The sequence below is a fragment of the Lagenorhynchus albirostris genome, chromosome 17, assembly GCF_949774975.1.
Source record: "Lagenorhynchus albirostris chromosome 17, mLagAlb1.1, whole genome shotgun sequence".
NCBI lineage: Eukaryota > Metazoa > Chordata > Mammalia > Artiodactyla > Delphinidae > Lagenorhynchus > Lagenorhynchus albirostris.
In genome coordinates, this window is record NC_083111.1 from 61,331,922 (window position 1) to 61,351,785 (window position 19,864).

Sequence of the window (19,864 nt, forward strand, 5' to 3'; positions counted from 1 at the left end):
TAATTCTTCACCATAGTGACGAAGGCAAAAGCCTGACGGCTGGTCTTCTCTGGAGCCTCCTTTCTGTGTTCCACATTGTTCTCCTATCACAAGGTGTGCTCTGGGATGCCCACTTCTTCGTGTAGAAGCTTTTTACTGACGCTTATGTTTACGTGAGAATTTTGCTTGATTTGAATAGTTATTTGTCCATGCACCTTTGAAGCTCTCAGTGTCTTATTTGAACATGCTACACTTAAACTATCTTTGCAGTAATGCTGATTCTATGGTGAATTCATGCTGCTCCAGTGCCCATGGGAAAAGTTTTAAAGCCAGTTTTTCTGTATTTTTTTTCCTACTTATATTTCAGATTGAAATGAATCCCTCCTTTGCACAATGTCATGCCACTTCCTGTGTGTAGCAGGAAATATTTTCATTATCCCCTTTTCCCTTTAGTGATAGAATCCTCAAACGCTGGCTGGGCACATGGCCACCAAAATAAAGATTGCTTTTGCCATCCTCCCTTACAGTTATATGCAGCATGTGACTAATTTTAGACCAATAGCATGCTAATGTTAGTGATGTGTGCGCCTTCCAATTGGTGGCCCTAAAGAGGTGTGTGCCCTTTACTTCCTGTTTCTTCATCTCAGGAACTAAAATATGATGATGAATCTCCTTCATCCATGTGAATGGAAGCAATGCCTAGGGATGGCAGAGGGACAAGAGAGAAATCTGCGTTACTACTCCACGGAGCAGCCATAACAGCCCTGGTATGCTTCTCATCAGACTTAGGTAAAACAGAAATCAAGTTCTATCTTGTTTAAGCCACAGTAATTTGGGGTCTTGTCAGCACTATGAAGCAACGAACTAATGAATACAGAATTTGGTACCTAGGAGTAGGGTAACGATGCGACACAACTGAACATGTATTACATTGGCTTAACGGTTAAGCAGCAGGCAACAAGGATATAAAACTTTGAGGCTAGAAACCTAATAGTAAAACATTTAATAAAAATGTTTCATCATTGTCTGCGGCTGCTATAACAAATTACCATGTATTTAATGGCTTAAACCAACACAAATTTTTTATCATACAGTTCCCGAGGTCAGGAATCTGAAATGGGACTTGCTGGGCTAAAATCAAGGGGTGGGCACGGTTGTGTTCTGTTCTATAGGCTCCGGGAGAAACTCCGTTGCTTGCATTTTCCAGTTTCTAGAGGCTGCTTACATTCCTTGGCTCCTAGCCCCTTCCTCCATTTTCAAAGCCAGGAACAGCAGGTCAAGTCACTTCGAAACTCTTCTTGCCTCTCATCTACATTTAAGAGCTTAAGAGCTGTTGTGACCCAGGATAAATTTCCTCTCTTAAGGTCAGCTAATTATTAACCTTCATTCCATCTGCTACCTTAATTCCTTTTTGTCATGTAAGGGTACCTATTTACAGGTTCTGGGGATTAGGACATGGACTTTTTTTTTTTTTTTTTTGCAGTACGCAGGCCTCTCACTGTTGTGCTCTCCCGTTGCGGAGCACAGGCTCTGGACGCACACGCTCAGCGGCCATGGCACACGGGCCTAGCTGCTGCACGGCATGTGGGATCTTCCCTGACCGGGGCATGAACCTGTGTCCCCTGCATCGGCAGGCGGACTCTCAACAACTGTGCCACCAGGGAAGCCCAGGACATGGACATCTTTGAGGGGCCATTATTCTGCCTACCACAATGTCTCCTGTGATAACTTGGAAATCAAAACCCATGCTAACTGAGCCTACTATAGGAAAGTGTTGAAATTTTTCAGAATGTTAGTGTATGCTGTCTACTTCTTGCCATTTTCAACAAAGCCCTGACAGAGTAAGCCGAGCTCCAGGAAGAGTCAGCCTACTTGAAAGCAGAGATGGAAGTTCAGCTCTGTTTAGGAAGATGCTTTTTAAAAATTTTTTCCTTTTTAATTGGCTTGGGGCAGGGTCTAGGTATTTGGACCCACACAGGGTTGAAAAGGTAGCAGTTTCTCTGCTCTGGTGATTCTGAAGAAGCAGCCTTAGCAGGAGGTAAGCCCAAGCTTTTCTCAAGTACTTCCCAGTAAGTGCCCTCTGCCAGATGATGGGAGGGGGTACAGTGGCACAAATTGGACTAAAGATATTTCCGTCCTACCCAAGTCTGTTTTTTAACTGCCTCAGTGCCTTGCAGAAAAAGACCAGTGTAGTGGTGGACAGAGCAGAGAGGACAGAAAATAAAAGACTAAAATTTTCATGCTTAAAAAATCTGTTACACGAGACTGCTGGCTACTATCTTATGCGACTGATTGAAAGCAATTAGAACTGAAATTTGACTTGGTTTTTGAAGGAATTATGCTACCAAATGAAGGGAAACCTAGCTGGCCAAAGCTTGAGCCTGTTATACACTAAAACATCTATAGATCTTTGCACCTGCACCAGCAGAAGGTGGTTTGGCCACCAAGAAAGATAATCTTTCCAGTGTCCACTTTGAATGTAGTGAAGGATAAACGGACAAGGCAAAGTTCCCTGAAGAGAAAGCCAGGGTCTGGGGAAGGGGGGAGGAGAATGAGGGAGAAGCACTGGCCTCAGGTACAAAAAATTTAAGGGGCTGCAAAAAAAAGTCAGTAATCACGATAAATAATTTTTTTTTTTTTTGTGGCACGCGGGCCTCTCACTGTTGTGGCCTCTCCCGTTGCGGAGCACAGGCTCCGGATGCGCAGGCTCAGCGGCCATGGCTCACGGGCCCAGCCGCTCCGCGGCATGTGGGATCTTCCCGGACCGGGGCACGAACCCGTGTCCCCTGCATCGGCAGGCGGACTCTCAACCACTGTGCCACCAGGGAAGCCCGATAAATAATATTTTAATGCAATGTTTTGGACAATCAAAATTAGTGCAAAAAATCCTTGAATAAAATATCCAAGTTTTTAATGATGGCAGGATCAGTAACAGCGCTACAGGAAGCCATACTGGAGCCTGAGGCAAAAGGAAAAACCAGTAATATTAATCTTATCTTTATTAAAAATTGATATTTTGTTCATCATGGATCTTTCGCATTATTTTTATTTGTTTAAAATGTTATTAAAATATTTTTATCTTAACTATTGAAATTGTTTGTGCCCCCTTGTATTTTACATCTGAGGCAAATGTCTGCCTCTCGTCCCTCACCTCACTCTAACCTGGGCCCTGGAGGAGACACAGAACATTAGTCCAGAAAGTTCTGCCTGGAGAGCAGAACCATGTACGCCAGATGAACTAAAGAAGGAGTTCACTCCACTGACGGGGAAAGGAATCATAGGCTGAACTGTGTCTCCACAAAATTCACACGTTGATGTCCTAACCCCAGTACCTCAGAATATGACTATTTGGAGATACGGCTATTAAAGAGGTGATTAGAAGCCTCCTTGAAAATGAGGCCCCTAATTCAATTTGACTGGTGTCCTTATAAAAAGAGGAAATTTGGACACATACAAGTGACACCAGGGATGCACGTGCACAGAGGAAAGGACACAGTGAGAAGGCAGTGAAGAGAGGCCTCAGAAGAAACCAAAGCTACTGACACCTTGATCTTGGACTTCCAGCCTCCAGAACTGTGAGAAAATTAATTTCTGTTGTATTTTGCTATTGCAGCTCTGGCAAACGATTACAGGAGTCTTTGGTATTCCTTCACAGGCGGTATTTGATAATTGTTTTAAAGTGATTACTGTATTATGCCTTTTTCTAAATGGGCGATTTGGTGGGGAGGACAGGGTTGTTTATTTTAATTGCAGCTATACAGCTGCCAATTTGCTATTTTATATTGGTGAGGGGTCAATTAACTGGTCTTTTAGGTTAGAGTTCACTGGGCCAGGAGCAGAGCGCCAAGTCATGGTGGAAAAGACGATGCATCACCTGTAGATACTGGGCTTTGAGCTGATGCAACCCGCATGGGGAGGGGGGGTGTGTTCTAGGAGCAGGAAGAAGGATGCATGAGAATGTTAGGGTGGTCAGAGAAGCAGACCAGGATGAGAATCACTATTGTCTCCCAACGTCTACTTCCTCTTTCATCCTCTAGTAACAGAGCCCTCCCATCTCAGCTGCACACATGGCCACCCAGACTAGAAATCTCCTTATAGATAAGTGAGACCACATACTTAATTCTGAGCAATGGGATAAGAGTGGAAGAGATGTGTGCGTGTCCTAAACATGAAGCGGTGCATCCTCCCATCTCTTTCTTCAATAAGCCTCCAAATGTCAACATTGTGACAAGCCACTTTCAGCTGTGCAGATAAAGGCTACACCCACCAACCACTGAAGCCATGGTTGTCCTGGTCACCCAGTTTGCCCGGGCAAATATAGACAAGAGCATATGATCAGGAAAGATTTATGGCTATATCCCCAGTAAGCTAGATTCCCCTGTTCTCTGGATTTAATTTGGGCAATGTGAGTAGTTCAAATTATGTTGAATATGAAATGATTGAACTGTTTGGGAGATTAGTTAGGATATCAGTTCAATTACTATAGAATTCCAAATAATAATGGTCTCAACAAAATAGAACCATCCTTTCCTCTCACATAACATTTCAAGTATACGCAGCTGGGGTTGATACGGTGGCATCACAATATCTAAGACAAAAGTCTTTCCTATTTTGCAGCTTTGCCATCCCAAATGTATATTTCTAGCCCTGATCTATCACCTGAGCTTCAGACTCATTTATCCAGTTGTTTAATCAACAGCTCCACTCAGATATCTGAAAGGGATCTCCGACTTAAATTTCTAAAATAGAACTCTTGCCTTTCTCCCCTAAACCACGTCTCCCCCAGTCTTCCCTATGTCAGCAAATAGCACTGCTACTCACCCAGTTGTTCATACTCAATGACTCAGACCAAAATCGCAGGAATAATTCAAGACAATTTCTGTCCGTTTGGAAATACATTCCAGATCTGATCACTTCCCACCAGCTCCACCGTTGTCACTCTAATCTACGCCTTCATTTTCTCTAGAGTATAAAATCACAGGAGCAACCTAATTGGACTCCTTACTTCCATGCTTAGATTGCACAGTTCATCCCCCCATACAGAAGCCAGAGTGTATTAATATTCTATCATTGCTATGACAAATTACCACAAACTTAGTGATTTTTAAAATACCAATTTATCATGTTACTCTTCTGTAAGCCAGAAATCCAACATGAGTCTCACTGGGCCAAAATCAAGGTGTTGTTTAGCTGCATTCCCTTTTGGAGGAGCTAGTGGAGAATCCACTTCCTTCTTCCTTCTAATTTCTGCACGCTGCTCATGTACTCTGAGGCTTGTGGCCTCAGTCCTCCATCTTCAAAACCAGGAGTGGTGGACTGAGTCCTTCTCACATCACATCACTCTGACCTTTCCTACCTTCTTCTCCCACTTTTAAGGACCCTTGAGATTACACTGGGACCACCCGGAAAAATCGAGATAATCTCCCTATTTGAAGATCTGCTGATTAGCAACTTCAATTCCATCTGCAACTTTAATTTCCCTTTGTCATGTAAGGTAACATTATTCTGCCTACCATACAGTGTGATCTTTGATCACATAAATCAGATTTCATTTCCCCCTTTCTATGTCCTCCATTGCCTTCTTATTCATACTTAGAGATGTAAAACGCTTACCCCAGCAAACGTGCTTTGTGTGAACTGCTCGTGTCTACTCTTATTCTACCCCCCATCACCCTTTCCCACTAAATTTTATGCAGTCTCACCAATCTTCTTGCTGTCCCCAGAATGCCAAGCTTATTCCCACCTCAGAGCCTCTGAATGTTCTCTTTTTGCTGCTAGGAATCTCTTCCTTATATACCTGCATGGTCCCCTCCCTCATTTCATTCATGTCTCTGCCCAAAAAGCACTTACTCAGAAATGCCATCCTTGACCCCTGTGTATCACTGTCATCCTAATATCTGGTACCAGACATTATGTTACCACCATATCAGCATTACTCTGAGCTGTTATTATTCATTGCTGACATTATGTGATATATTTATTTATTCATTTCTACCAGAATATAAGCTCCATGAGGATAGGGGATTTGTTTGTCTTATTCTCTGCTTCATCTGTAGCATGTAATGGGTGTCAAATATGTATTTGGCAAATGAGTGGTTGAATGTAAGAATAAATTAGCTGATACAGTTGGCATTTCCACCTAGTCTCAAACATCAAAATAACTCAACCATTCTCCTGCAAGAGATGAACCATTTAGATTCAGAACAATCCAGGCAGAATTCGACACTTAAGCCTCACTCTGTCCTATTTGCAAAGCAATTGAAAGCAAGGGATTTGTTCCATTTCCTTCCTTGTGTGTCTTGGTTTTCAAATGAGGTGTTTAATTCCAGCCAGCATGCTAAGCAAGTACAGACTCTGTGTTGAGCCTCCTGTTCTACCCTGGTAATTCTCACACAAAGCAGGACAGTTATTAACCCACTCTCTACAGATGCTGTACTTTCATCTTGCAGATTGTCAAAGAGCAGTGACAGATATGCAGTGCCCAGCAGCCCCAAAAGTTGCTCTACAGGGTTCTGGACTAATAGCTTCCCCAAAAGTCATTATTGATCAAGTAAAGCTTCCAACTCAGGGAAAGTGATGGCTTAAGGCAAACAACAGTGTTTCATAACAGAAATGGCTTGATCTGATTTGCTCTTAACAATCGGAACCTAATCATCTCAGTTCAAAAAAAATTTGTACAGAGAATCTGTTGCAAGCCAGGGCCTATGGGTCTATGCCAGGGACCACAGCATTCAAAGGAGAAGGAACCAGCTTTGTCCTATGGACTCTCTCACTCAATGTAGTGAAATAATGATTTACGCTAAAGTTCATGTATGTGTCAAAGATGTGTTTTTTTGAAACAGGAATATGAATGTCTTCGGATGACCATTTAAAATATCGCAGGTGATATTTGACATTTGCTGTATAAAACAAACAAAAAATAGCCACTCTCGGGAGCTACTATCTATTCTTTTGCACCATGATTATGGAGTAGGTTTAAATTCCCTAATCATGTGAGCAACAAAGGCAGTAATGGCAAGGATGGTGGTCTGATGTACCTAGATTAAAACAGCTTCCCATTCATACTAGTTTCAGACTCTGTACTCTGGGTGCCTGGATCTTAATGTATCTAAAACTCACCTCCCACTCCAATTTGACCTCTTCTTCTGAGGTCTATCTGCTTCTCCAAGCTTCAATGCACCCTTCTACTCCTGACCACGTTTAGGTTTCTGGTCACTTGTAACTGGTCACTATCCCAAACCTTGAAGACAAACAGATTCTTAAGCCACTCAACTGCCAGACCAGAGGCATACCTCCTGCCTTTCAACCCAAATCCTGCCTAAAGAACCCTGCTATGCAGCTGCCAGGATCGCGGAATGGCAGTGACAGAGACAGTGAAGTGGAGTGGTGCCCACTTGGAGACTGACCTGGCTTTGGATTCCATCCCTGGACAGCTTTACTGAGGAATTAGAATTTGAGCTCTGAGAAAAGGAACCATTTTGTCTGCATCTCTTCAAAAGAAATCATAGGCAAGAGCGCATGGTAGGAACTCACGGCATTAAATCGAATTTAATTAAGATACTCTGAAAGATAACTGAACAAAATGGCTAAAGTAACTGGCTTACCTTTCACTCTGAAAACCTATTTGTGAGCTTTTTACACAGGTCCAGATCAAGAAAATAATATTTGGTATCAGTGTTAGGTACAGGCATAGATAGGGATAGGTAGGTAGTAGATAGACAGATGATAGGTAGGTGGATAGATAGATGCATAGATAGATAGATAGGTAGATAGATAGATAGATAAAAATAATAGGAACTGAGATGCTAAAGGAAGTCTAGACGAAGCCATGAACATCAGCCACGAGGACCAATAACCAGTCCTCCTAAGGGGTTCCTCAGTTTGGCCTGTGTGAAAGTGAGAGAGTGGAATACTAAGAATATCTTTTAAACAGTAGATCTGATCCCCTACATTATCTCTGGAAATACAAACACCAAGCTTTCTGAGAATAGCAAGAGAGCCAAGTGATGGCCTAAAGTCCAAGGTCAGTAAAAAGATGCCAAGTTAGACATAATCACAGTAGCACTTTGTTCAGGGACTTCCAAGTGGATGCATATGATGGACAGAAGGAACCAGTGTTTACTGAAGCTCTCCTATGTACCAAATGTTTTGCACATATCAACAAATTAAGTACTTACCAGTAGCCAGTAGTTGTCTATTACAGGCCTGTGGTGGATTGCAGGTGATAGGCAGACATGTGGAATTCTGCCATGGAAAGGGCTTTAGTGATAAATGAGTTCAGGATCTTTATCTCAAAGTTTAGGAAACCAAGGTTCGGAATGAGAAAGCAACTTGACCAAGGTCATACTTGACTTTTTTTTTTTTTTTTTTTTTTTTTGCGGTACGCGGGCCTCTCACTGCTGCGGCCTCTCCCGTTGCGGAGCCCAGACTCCAGACGCGCAGGCTCAGCGGCCATGGCTCACGGGCCCAGCCGCTCCGCGGCATGTGGGATCCTCCCAGACCGGGGCACGATCCCGTGTCCCCTGCATCGGCAGGCGGACTCTCGACCACTGTGCCACCAGGGAAGCCTCATACTTGATTTTTGACAATCTGTCAGCATCAGAGCTAAACTTAGACCCCATAAATCTTGATTCTCAGTTCAAAGCTCTTTCCATTAATCTATTCAAACTTCTCAAGAGGAATTCTCGGACATGGGATCAGCATTCACTTTCTATGGAGGCCAAAATCAACTGCAGAAGAAAATACATGAGTCTGGAACGTTAGACTACTCAGAAATCCTAACATCTGTACAGAGTGATGGGGCCTACGAAGAAACTGCTTCCTATTACAGTAATCCAAATTGCTGCCAACCCAAGGGAAACAGGTTCACTCTTAACCCCCCATTCTATCCACTCCTTTGCATAAGGAGCATGGATTAGGGGAGAGTATCTACTTACTGTGTTGCCTTAAGTCACTGAACTTCTCTGAGCTGCATTTTAATCCCCTACAAAGTGAAGACCGTGATAATACAGAAGTTCTTCATTATCTCAATTTTATTATCTGAGTCTTCACAACAGGAAAGCAAAAGCCATCATAACATGAACATTTTCTCTAATGGCGTACTGAGTTGGTCATTTATAAAAACTAGTCTGTTCTCCACATCCCTTCTCTCTGAAAATTCATATCTATCTCTAACCATTAAACCAATGTATTTGATCATTAGTCTGTAAATATAACGCAAGTCCTTTGCCAAGCAAAACTACACATCTCAGAAAAGTTTCAGAATTTCAAGTGATGAACAAGAGTAGTACTGCAAAACAGTGCAAACCACACACAAAGCCACTGACATAAGGATCTTGGCCTCATTAGGCAGCTCAAAATTGTAGAAGAGAGCAAAGGCGAGGTTGATGACACAGCAGGCATTTTGAAGGAGAAAGATTCGAATATCAACATAACAATAAAAGTCACTGAGAAAACTGATACATCCATGAATATTTCTCAAAAGTAACCTTCAAAAAGATTACCCTTTGAAAGTTAACTTAACATGAAAGGATGTTGCATTGTGCTCTCACACACTTTTGGCAGAATCATGGTTCTTAAAAAAGAAAAACTTGCTATTTTCTATAATTAGCCCTAGTTGTCTTTATAACCAACATTATTTTATTTATGAGAAAGACATTATTTTCACTACTATAACTCCATTTTTTCAAAATAAAGTCTCAATTGAAAACTTTTCTCCTTTTATACCATGAAATTTTTGTTGCAGCTTTAAGTAGATTCTCTTGTGAATAATCATCCTTGCATATATTAAGCTCTCTTTTATCTGTATCGCTAAATAGGGAGAATCTTGTAGGAACTGGAGCACATCAGCCAAAAACAATTTCACCCAATATCTACACAACCGCCTAGGTTCTCAGAATCTCCAAATGGCCCCTTACATGATTCTATTAACAAGCCCAAAGTACTCATAGTCTTTAGGACAACAGTTTACCATTCAATATTGGAATGGTACCATGCAGCCCTGTGACTACGGCTTCCAGGAAAGTGTAAAATTGGGAAGCAGTGCTGGATGAACTGGTAACAGCCGACTTCAGGATGATTTCAACTCTCTCCAGTTGCCTCTTCACTTACGGTTCAGCTGCGATCCTTGCTCATCCTCAGATCCGAAGATCAGAGGAAATGATGATCTTATTTCCAATTAGAACAAATAGTAGCTGTCTTGAGCTGTATCATTAATCCTTTCAGGGACATTTGTATTGTGTTACTTATTCTGTGGCCTATAATGAGGCATAAAAGAAGAATCCCTTTCCTTTTCCTGTCTCTAAATGCAGGTCCAAATAATTGCTCCTGTTGCTGGAGATGAAGGTTAATTTGAAGTAAAGACCCAGATGGGGAAATTTTCACTTGTCTAAGCAATGGAATCAAGTGTGTATAGCCACTGTCACAAAACTGTCACCCTGTGACTTTGCTGTTTGCAAAGCCTCAGTTTTGTAATGCCTTCACTCGGTATGTACTTGCTATTTATGAATGTATGCCAAGAACATCTCATCCTTAGGCACCAAAGATTTTTTCATTAAAACTATTTAACACAGCAATTTTAGTATTTGCCAAGTCATTCACTTATTCAATAACAAATGTACCGAACGTGTGTTAGGGCTGGAGATTCAAAGATGACTACAGAACTATCTCTACCCTTAGAGAGTTTAGAAAGTAACGGGGGCAGCAAAGAAGGGATGCTAAATTTAACAGTGATACTTCAGAAGAAACATCATGAAAAATAAAAAGTATGGAAAATAATTTTCCTTCCTAGCCTCTAGTGGATTTTTTAGAGCTCTTTCTAGTATTAATCTTATTCAATAACAGCTGACATCCTAGATTTACCCAGCAAAACACCTGAGGGATACAATATATCCAATTAGTGCTAGTGGTTTGCTTAGGTATGGAGGAATATGTGTCAGTGTCTTGGTTTGAGGAGTAATCTATCTGGGGGACACGCTCAAGAGATTCTTATGCATCCCTCACTCTTAAAGTGTATTAAAATTTTACCTTATAAGAATCATCTGGAATGCTCGTTAAACACACAGATTCCTGGGCCCTTTCACTGGAGGGTCAGATTCAGGAGGTCTGGGGTAGACCCACATATCTGTATATTTAATAAACATCCAGGTGATTCTTAGCATCATGCTAACAGAGCTTTAGAAAAACTTTTAAAACTAGTCTTGAAATTTAAGCAATTGTGCTACTTATTCCTTAGCTGCTAATTTGGGGCTTTTTAACTACTTCTCAACATTTGACAGAAAAATACTAGTTTTCGTTCTAGAATCCCACTGACAGTTAAAAGTTACCAAAGCTGTTTCTTTTCTTTCTCCATCTAATCTCTACATATACAATATTAAAAACAAAGGGATACAACTAACCAACAGGAAGGCTGAAAATTGCCAAAGAATGTTACAAATTTACTGACCTTTCTTCTCCCATCAAGAGGAAACATTTTTTTCCATTCTGTTTAGGATAGGATTAGAAAAGGACCCTCTCGTCAGCATTCTCAGACACAGCAAGTGTTTTCTCGGCAGTTACCAGGCACTTTAGGAAATGACTCTGCCGATCTCTTTAGGAACCCTCTCAGTTATGTGGTTTGGTATGTCTGTATCCAAATTATTGATTTTGGATCAAACTATAAAATGCAAAGATGAAAGAAAATATTTATCAAAAGTGACTGAGTGAAAATATAACCCAGACTTATGTTTGAAAACTTTCTATTATCAGAAGTAAAGGGACTAGAGTTAAGTCTACCCCAAAAATGCTAAGAAGTGGGAAGAAGGCAGCTTTCAGACCAGTTGTATGGCAGGAGAAATCTGGCAGAGCGCTCCTGACTGCTTCCTTAACTCACTTCTTACTGAATGACACCCTTCCAAGATGTCATTTCCTTCCAAGGATTCAGAGTTCTTGCAGTCCGCTCTGCTATTTCCTGATCAAAACCCGTTCTTAGAAAAAGATCATATAATCTATTTACCTTAGAGATGTCTGTCTGAAAACCACTTCCATGTAAAAGAAATAATTCTAGTTGTAGAAATATCAAGAATCATGAGTCAGGCTATGGCAATTTTGTTGTTCTGTCCCATAATGGGGAGGCATCCTGATATGCTGAGATCATACAATTTACCCTAGGAATATAATTAAAACTAGATAAGGAACCATATTCCTATGGAGGCTTTAGGGGCTTGTGATTACATTTATCAAATTATAGAGCTATGGCTAATTGTGTGCAAGAGGAAATTAATGACCCTTTAATAATAGAGTTATAGATATCCAACTTATATATAGTAAAGTTGAAAAAGATTAACATTTAAACCTAAACAGGGGGAATTTGCTTCTATCTACTTATGGTATAGTTCATATCACTGGGGAAACGAATCTTCACGTGGTCCCTCTGCTCTCATATCCTTGCAGATGCTCAGAGAAATAAGACCATAAGGAAGCAGCCCATAGCCTTGACTTTGATGGCCTGGGCATGAGTTTCAGCATGGGAGCTGGAGAAAACGTCAAGAAAAAATTAGAAATAATTTGGGGAGGAGTAGAGTTTATTCCTCAGGGAAAGGACACTTGGAAAAGAGAAAAAAAAGAAAAGGAGGAGAGGAGAATGAAAAGTAAGGTAGTGTTGATAATAAAAAGATTTGTAAAAGAAGGAAAGCAAATATTCAATTTTAGTTTACTTTTACAACTATATAAACCATCTCCATCTTCACAAACTCTCAGAAAAGCATCCGAGACTGAATCCACTAAAATACCTCATGGGACTGTTTTCATTTTTATAGTTTTGGTGGAAATGAGAGAAAGATGTGGCATTCAATGCACATATCATGGAATGGGACAGCATGCTTGGTAGAATAGGATAATTCAGCCACTAAACTGATTGATCAGAAGCAAGATCTCAGCACCAGAGATGACCAGGATGATGCAGACATCACTTCCCCAACATCGGTGCCCAATCATATATACACACACGCAGGTTCTCTGCCACTGATCATTGGATGGGGTTTCAGCCAACTTCATTTGAAATTCAAAGGTAAATGCATATGGGGGTTACACATATAACTGTAGTCCACATAAGAATGCTTTAGTAATATAGTATGCACATACATATCTTTTCTTTAAAAATATATCTTTATTGGAGTATAATTGCTTCATAATGCTGTGTTAGTTTCCGTTGTCCAACAAAGTGAATCAGCCATATGCATACATATATCCCCGTAACCCCTCCCTCTTGAGCCTCCCTCCCACCCTCCCTATCCCACCCCTCTAGGTGGTCACAAAGCACCGAGCTGATCTCCCTGTGCTATGCAGCTGCTTCCCACTAGCTGTCTATTTTACATTTGGTAGTGTATATATGTCCATGCCAATCTCTCACTTTGTCCCAGCTTACCCTTCCCCCTCCCCGTGTCCTAAAGTCCATCCTCTATGTCTACGTCTTTATTCCTGCCCTGCAACTAGGTTCATCAGTACCATTTTTTTTTAAGATTCCATATATATGTGTTAGCATACGGTATTTGTTTTTCTCTTTCTGACTTACTTCACTCTGTATGACAGACTCTAGGTCCATCCACCTCACTACAAATAACTCAATTTCATTTCTTTTTATGACGAGTAATATTCCATTGTAAATATGTGCCATGTCTTCTTTATCCATTCATCTGTCGATGGACATTTAGGTTGCTTCCACGTCCTGGCTATTGTAAATAGTAGTACGCACATACATATCTACATTTAAGTCTGTCCAAGTACGGATGCAGTATAGGCATGAGTATTTGTGTATTATGATGATACCATTTGGTTTTTATCCATTTATTCTAAGTTCTCTTAGTTTTAAATTCTATTAGGCAGTAGAGTGGACAGATCTATGGGAAGTAGAGAGGTGCACAAGGAAGTGCAGTGCTCTGTCCTAAAAAATCTGCATATTTAATCCTAAGTATTATAAGTTATTATCCTTACACCCCAACTTCCTACTTTGACCCTAAAGTAAAAATGTATGGCATGGTATTTGGTAAAGGAAACAAACATGTTTGATTCAAGTGCTACCTCATTCTGTTTATTCATACCCCTGCCCATGAGGGGCAAATTGTGCTCTGTGCCTACATCCTTCAGATAAGCACACATAGGTCAGGACCAAGAAATTTCTTCTCGATGCAAGTCTATAGGCCTCTCTCAGTCGCCACTAATAGGGTTCAACAGATGTGGGGCAATAATCCTGGGTAAGTGAACCTATTTGACAGACCCAAATTCTCCTTCAGCTATATTGTTCCAATTGGGAAAAAGGTAGTAGAAAGCCCAGTTGTGCCTATAGATCCAAGAAACTTTTCTTGATCTATGTTTTTACTAAAAATAAGTCTAGAATTTTGATCACTGTCCATCTTTTCCCTAGCAAAGATTCTTATTTGATTCCAAGCTTGTACTGGGGGCAGGAGATGCACGATTCATTATCACCTTAAAGCTCCAACAGTGTAATCTATTTCCAGTGAGAATTATGCTATAACTAAAACAGAAATAATTGGGTAATTGATGGTGACTGCCTTGCAGCTATGTCCTGGATGCCATTTCTAAAAAGGAAGCCAATTTTCTAAAAACGCATGTTAAATGTTGCACACAATTGCTTCTCTATGTCATTAAGCCAAGGAGGATATTACTTAGGGGGTTATTCATTTTTATTTTACTTTAATGAATGTTAAGAACCTCTAAATCACTTACAACAATTAAGACAATTAGCTCTGTGTGGAACTGTGAAGTTGGACCTCACTCCACTCTTTCAGTTTCTGTTATTTTCTTCCTTTACTAGAATTCACTTTGATAAATCACAAGTCAGAACAACGTGTATTTGGCTCCCTTTTTTCATACACTGTGTATGTTCTTGTTGAATATTAGTTTCCCTTTCAGATTTTCTGGGGAAGAGAAGAAATAGTAACCCTTCAATATATATCACCAGGTTGAAATAGTTGGATGGATTCTGACTACTGACTTTTCAGTTCTATATTTTACATCAAATTTAAAGCTTAACTTCTCTTTTTTTTTTTTTTTTTTTTTTGCGGTACACAGGCCTCTCACTGTTGTGGCCTCTCCCGTTGCGGAGCACAGGCTCCGGACGCACAGGCTCAGTGGCCATGGCTCACGGGCCCAGCTGCTCCACGGCACGTGGGATCTTCCCGGACCGGGGCACGAACCCATGTCCCCTGCATCGGCAGGCGGACTCCCAACCACTGCACCACCAGGGAAGCCCTGAATTATCTTTTGAACATCTGATTTCCTAAGGAAACTAGAACAGTTGTTAAATCAAAGTCACTTTTTTTTTTTTTTTTTTTTTTTTTGCGGTACGTGGGCCTCTCACTGTTTTGGCCTCTCCCGTTGCGGAGCACAGGCTCCGGACGCACAGGCTCAGTGGCCATGGCTCAAGGCCCAGCTGCTCCGCCGCACGTGGGATCCTCCTGGACCGGGGCACGAACCCGCGTCCCTTGCATCGGCAGGCGGACTCTCAACCACTGCGCCACCAGGGAAGCCCTGAACTTCTCTTTTATTGCAGAGTACAATAAATAACAAAAAAAGCTGGATTATGGAGTATTATAGTTAATAGCAGCAATCATTTGAATGTATATAATTCTATTCTCTGAATAGCTTCCAAATATTTCATATATTGGCACATCTATTTAAAATATTTTTCTAAAATGTATGGGTTGAAATATAGTGAGATGAAAATTAGAATTTCTTAAGCACTTATATTTCAGGTGCTTCATAAAATATGGCTTATTTATTCTTCACAGTAGCCTTATCACAGTGTTCTCAAGCTTTGGTTTACATAAGGACCATCCATACAGCTTGGTAAAAAGGCAAATCCCCAGGGTCCACCTAGCCAAGATTCTGTTTCGGAAAATCTTGAAAGACCTCAGGGATTTATATTTTTAACAGGCTTTCCTAGATAACTCTGATGTAGGTGGTACATGAAACACAATGTGAGAAGCACTGCCTATTATGCGATTGTTTTAGATGAATAAAATAAGAGTCAGGAAGGTTAAGTAACTTGTCTAAGGTCACCTATTCATAGAAAAAGTGGGTAGAATGCTTTTACTCTTGAGAGAAAGCAAGTAAATCTTATGAAGAATGAGGAAAATGTTAAGAAACAAGAAAGAAGATATGAGACCTTGGCACAGACAAGGAACGGCCGTGGAAATAAGAGATATTGGGAGGGTCTTTGGTTTGGGTTATGGCAGAGTGTCTATTATCAAATCTACCTCCTACCATAAGCAACTGGACAAAGTGTATTAAATAACTATTTGCAGACAGTTTTTAACAATCAACACAAGGCTCTGGTCATTGAAAGAAGGGAAGCATGAAGGTGAATGTACCACATTTATCCTGGTTTTCTCCCTGAGAAGACTTCCTAAACTATGGCACAGAGAAATAAAGCCCAAGAAGAGTGGTATTCTTGCTGGGTTGTGTAAGCAGAGATTAAAATTTGGAGCTTCCAAGACACTGGGGTTTGCAGATAGGTTAGGGTCCAAAGGTAAGGAGCATCAAAATCTATCAAAACATCCCCCCTAGGATTCTTGGCTAGTTCCTAAATTGCCTATTTACAAGGTAAGATTCCAAAAGATCTAGCAGAGAAAATCCACTGGGAGGCTGGAGAGCTCTGCACAGATTTCTGAGGCTGCAGAGTGCTGAGAAAATTTTGGATTTCAGGCCCAACCAGGGCAAAGAGATCTCTGCAAACATCTCAGGCTTCCAGCTGGGACCATGGAAGCACCATGCTGTAGGAGCAATGACCATGCACTGGGAGTAAAGTCTACTCTAAAAACTACCATTGGAATTTTGATAGGGATAGCATTGAATTTATAGATAGCTTTGGGTAGTATGGACATTTTAGCAATATTAATTCTTTCAATCCATGAACATGAATATATCTTTCCATTTATTTGTGTCTTCTTCAATTTCTTTCATCATAGTCTTGTAGTTTTCACTGTACAGATCTTTCACCTCCTTGGGTAAATTTATTCCAAAATTTTCATTGTTTTTTATTCTATCGCGAATGAGATTGTTTTCTGTATTTGTTTTTCAGATATTCCAATGGTATTTTTCACAGAAATAGGAAAAACAATCTTAAAACGTGTATAGCACCACAAAAGACTCCAAATAGCAAATCCTGAGAAAGAAGAAGAAAGCTGGAGGCATCACACTTTCTGATTTCAAACTATACTACTAACTATAGTAATCAAAACAACATGGTACTGGCATAAAAATAGACACCAAGACCAAAGGAACAGAACTGAAACCCAGAAATAAATCCATGTATGTATGGTCAACTAATATTTGACAAGGAGGCCAAGAATACTCAATGAGAGAAAAGACAGTCTCTACAAAAGATGGTGCTGGGAAAACTGGTTAACCACATGCAGAAGAATGAAATTGGAACCCTATCTGATGCCACTCACAAAAATCAACTCAAAATGGATTAAAGACTTAAAACATAAAACCTGAAACCATAACACTCCTAGAAGAAGGCATAGAGAAAAAGCCTCTTGAGATTAGTCTTGGCAACAATTTTTTGGTTATGACACCAAAAGCACAAGAAACAAAAGCTAAAATTAGTAATTTAACCCCTGATAAGGGGCTAATATCCAAAATATATAAGGAACTTATACAGCTCAATAGCAAAAAAACAACAAACAAACAAAACCAGTCTGGTTTTAGAATGGGCAGAGGAACCAAACAGACACTTTTCCATAGAAGACATACAAATGGCCAATAGGTAGACGAAAAGGTGCTGAACATCACTAATCATCTGAGAAATGATTAGTGATCAAATCAAAACCACGAGATATCACCTCACACCTGTTAGAATTGCTACCATCAAAAAGACAAGATATAACAGTGTTGGTGAAGATGTGGAGAAAAGGGAATCCTTGTGCATGGTGGTGGGAATATAAATTGGTGCAGCAGCTATGGAAAACAGTACGGAGGTTCCTCAAAAGTTAAAAATAGAAATACCATATGATCCGGCAATCCCACTGCTGGGTACATATCCAAAAGAAATGGAAACAGGCTCTCAAAGAGATATCTACTCTCCCATGTTCACCGTGGCATTATTCACAATAGCCGAGATATGGGAACAACCTAAGTGTACATCAACAGACGAATTGATAAAGGAAATGTGGTGTATATTTATACAATGGAATATGATTATATAATAATGAGAAATAAGGACATCCTGCCATTTACAACTACGGAGAATGGACCTTGAGGACATTATGCTAAGTGAAATACGACACAGAAGGACAAATACTGTAGGATATCACTTATACGTGGAATCTAAAAATGCCAAACTCATAGAAATAGAGAGCAGAATGGTGGTTATGGGGGGTGCAGGGAGTGTGGGAGCAGAGTAGGAGAAATGGGGAAATTTTGATCAGAGGGTATAAACCTCCAGGTATAAGATGAATAAGTTCTGGGGATCTAATGTACAGGATTATTATTATAGTTAACAATAATGTGTCATACACTTAAAAGTTGGTAAGAGAGTAAATCTTAAGTGTTCTCAGCACAAAAAAGAAATAACTATTATGTGACTTTATGTATGTGTCAACTAATGCTAGGGTGATAATCGTTTTGCAATATATAAGTGTATCCCATCAATAGACTGTACACCTTAAACTTACACAATGTTATATGTCAATTATATCTCAGTAAAGTTTTTAAAAAAGAAGTAAGGTCTGCTCTCTAAGAGTAAGAACAAAAGTGCAATAGCTCCATCCTAATGAAGCCTAAAAGCAAGTCCCAGAATCCAGGTAATCCTCCCACAACTTAAATTCTTATGAAAACAAAATATAACTGTCTCTAGAGATTAATAACAAAATCTAGAGCATCTACAATATATCAACCACAAGGTCCAGAAGGTAAAATAAAAATTTACCAGATAAGTGAAGGTGGAAAAAACAGCAAATATTAACCAAGAGAAAAAAAAATGAATGAAAGACCTTAGGGATATGAAAGATAATAGACTTAGCAGATGAGGTCTTCAAAATAACTATCATTAGCATATTAAATGATATAAAAGAAAAGATGGGCAAAATGAATGAAAAGTTAAAATATTTTAATGGTGTATTAGAAAAACATGACTCACACTGACATTTAAGATCTAAAAAATATAATATCTGAAACTAAAAACTCATTGGATAATTAAAGAGAAGACTGAACACAGTGGAACACAGGATTAGTAAAAGAAACTATTCAATAGAAAAATATCCAAACTGAACCAGAAGAATGCATAAGACACATGTGAGACATATTCAAAAGGTCTAACACAAACATCATTGGAGTTTCAGAAGAGGAGAAGAAAATGTCCCATGTTCAAATAAAAGTGGGATGAAAATTTTCCAAATCTGATAAAAAGCAACAACACACAAATGCAAGATATTCAGCAAACCCTATGTAAGAGTTTTAAAAAATAAATAAATAGGTACAATAGAATCAAATTACTTTAGTTCACTGACAAAAGAGCAAATAAAATCAGCAGGAAAAACACACATTACCTTCAAATGAACAAAAATAAAAGTGATAGTAGACTTCTGAATAGAAACTATGTCAGTTTCTTTAAGGAGCTGAAAGAAAAAGAGCTGCCAACCTAGAAGTCTATACCATTAAATAACCTTTAAAAATAAAGGCAAATACAAGAAGGGTAAAAATGAACAAAAGCTAAAATAAAATAAATACAAATGACAAAACCTGAAAGAATTTATTGCCAGCAGACTTGCATATAAAAGATTATCTCAGAGGGAAACACAGACCTACGGGAATAAATGGAAATAATAGAAAAGTGTGCAGATTTGAGCTATCCTTCAAGTTCATCAAATAGTGAAGCATTCAATGA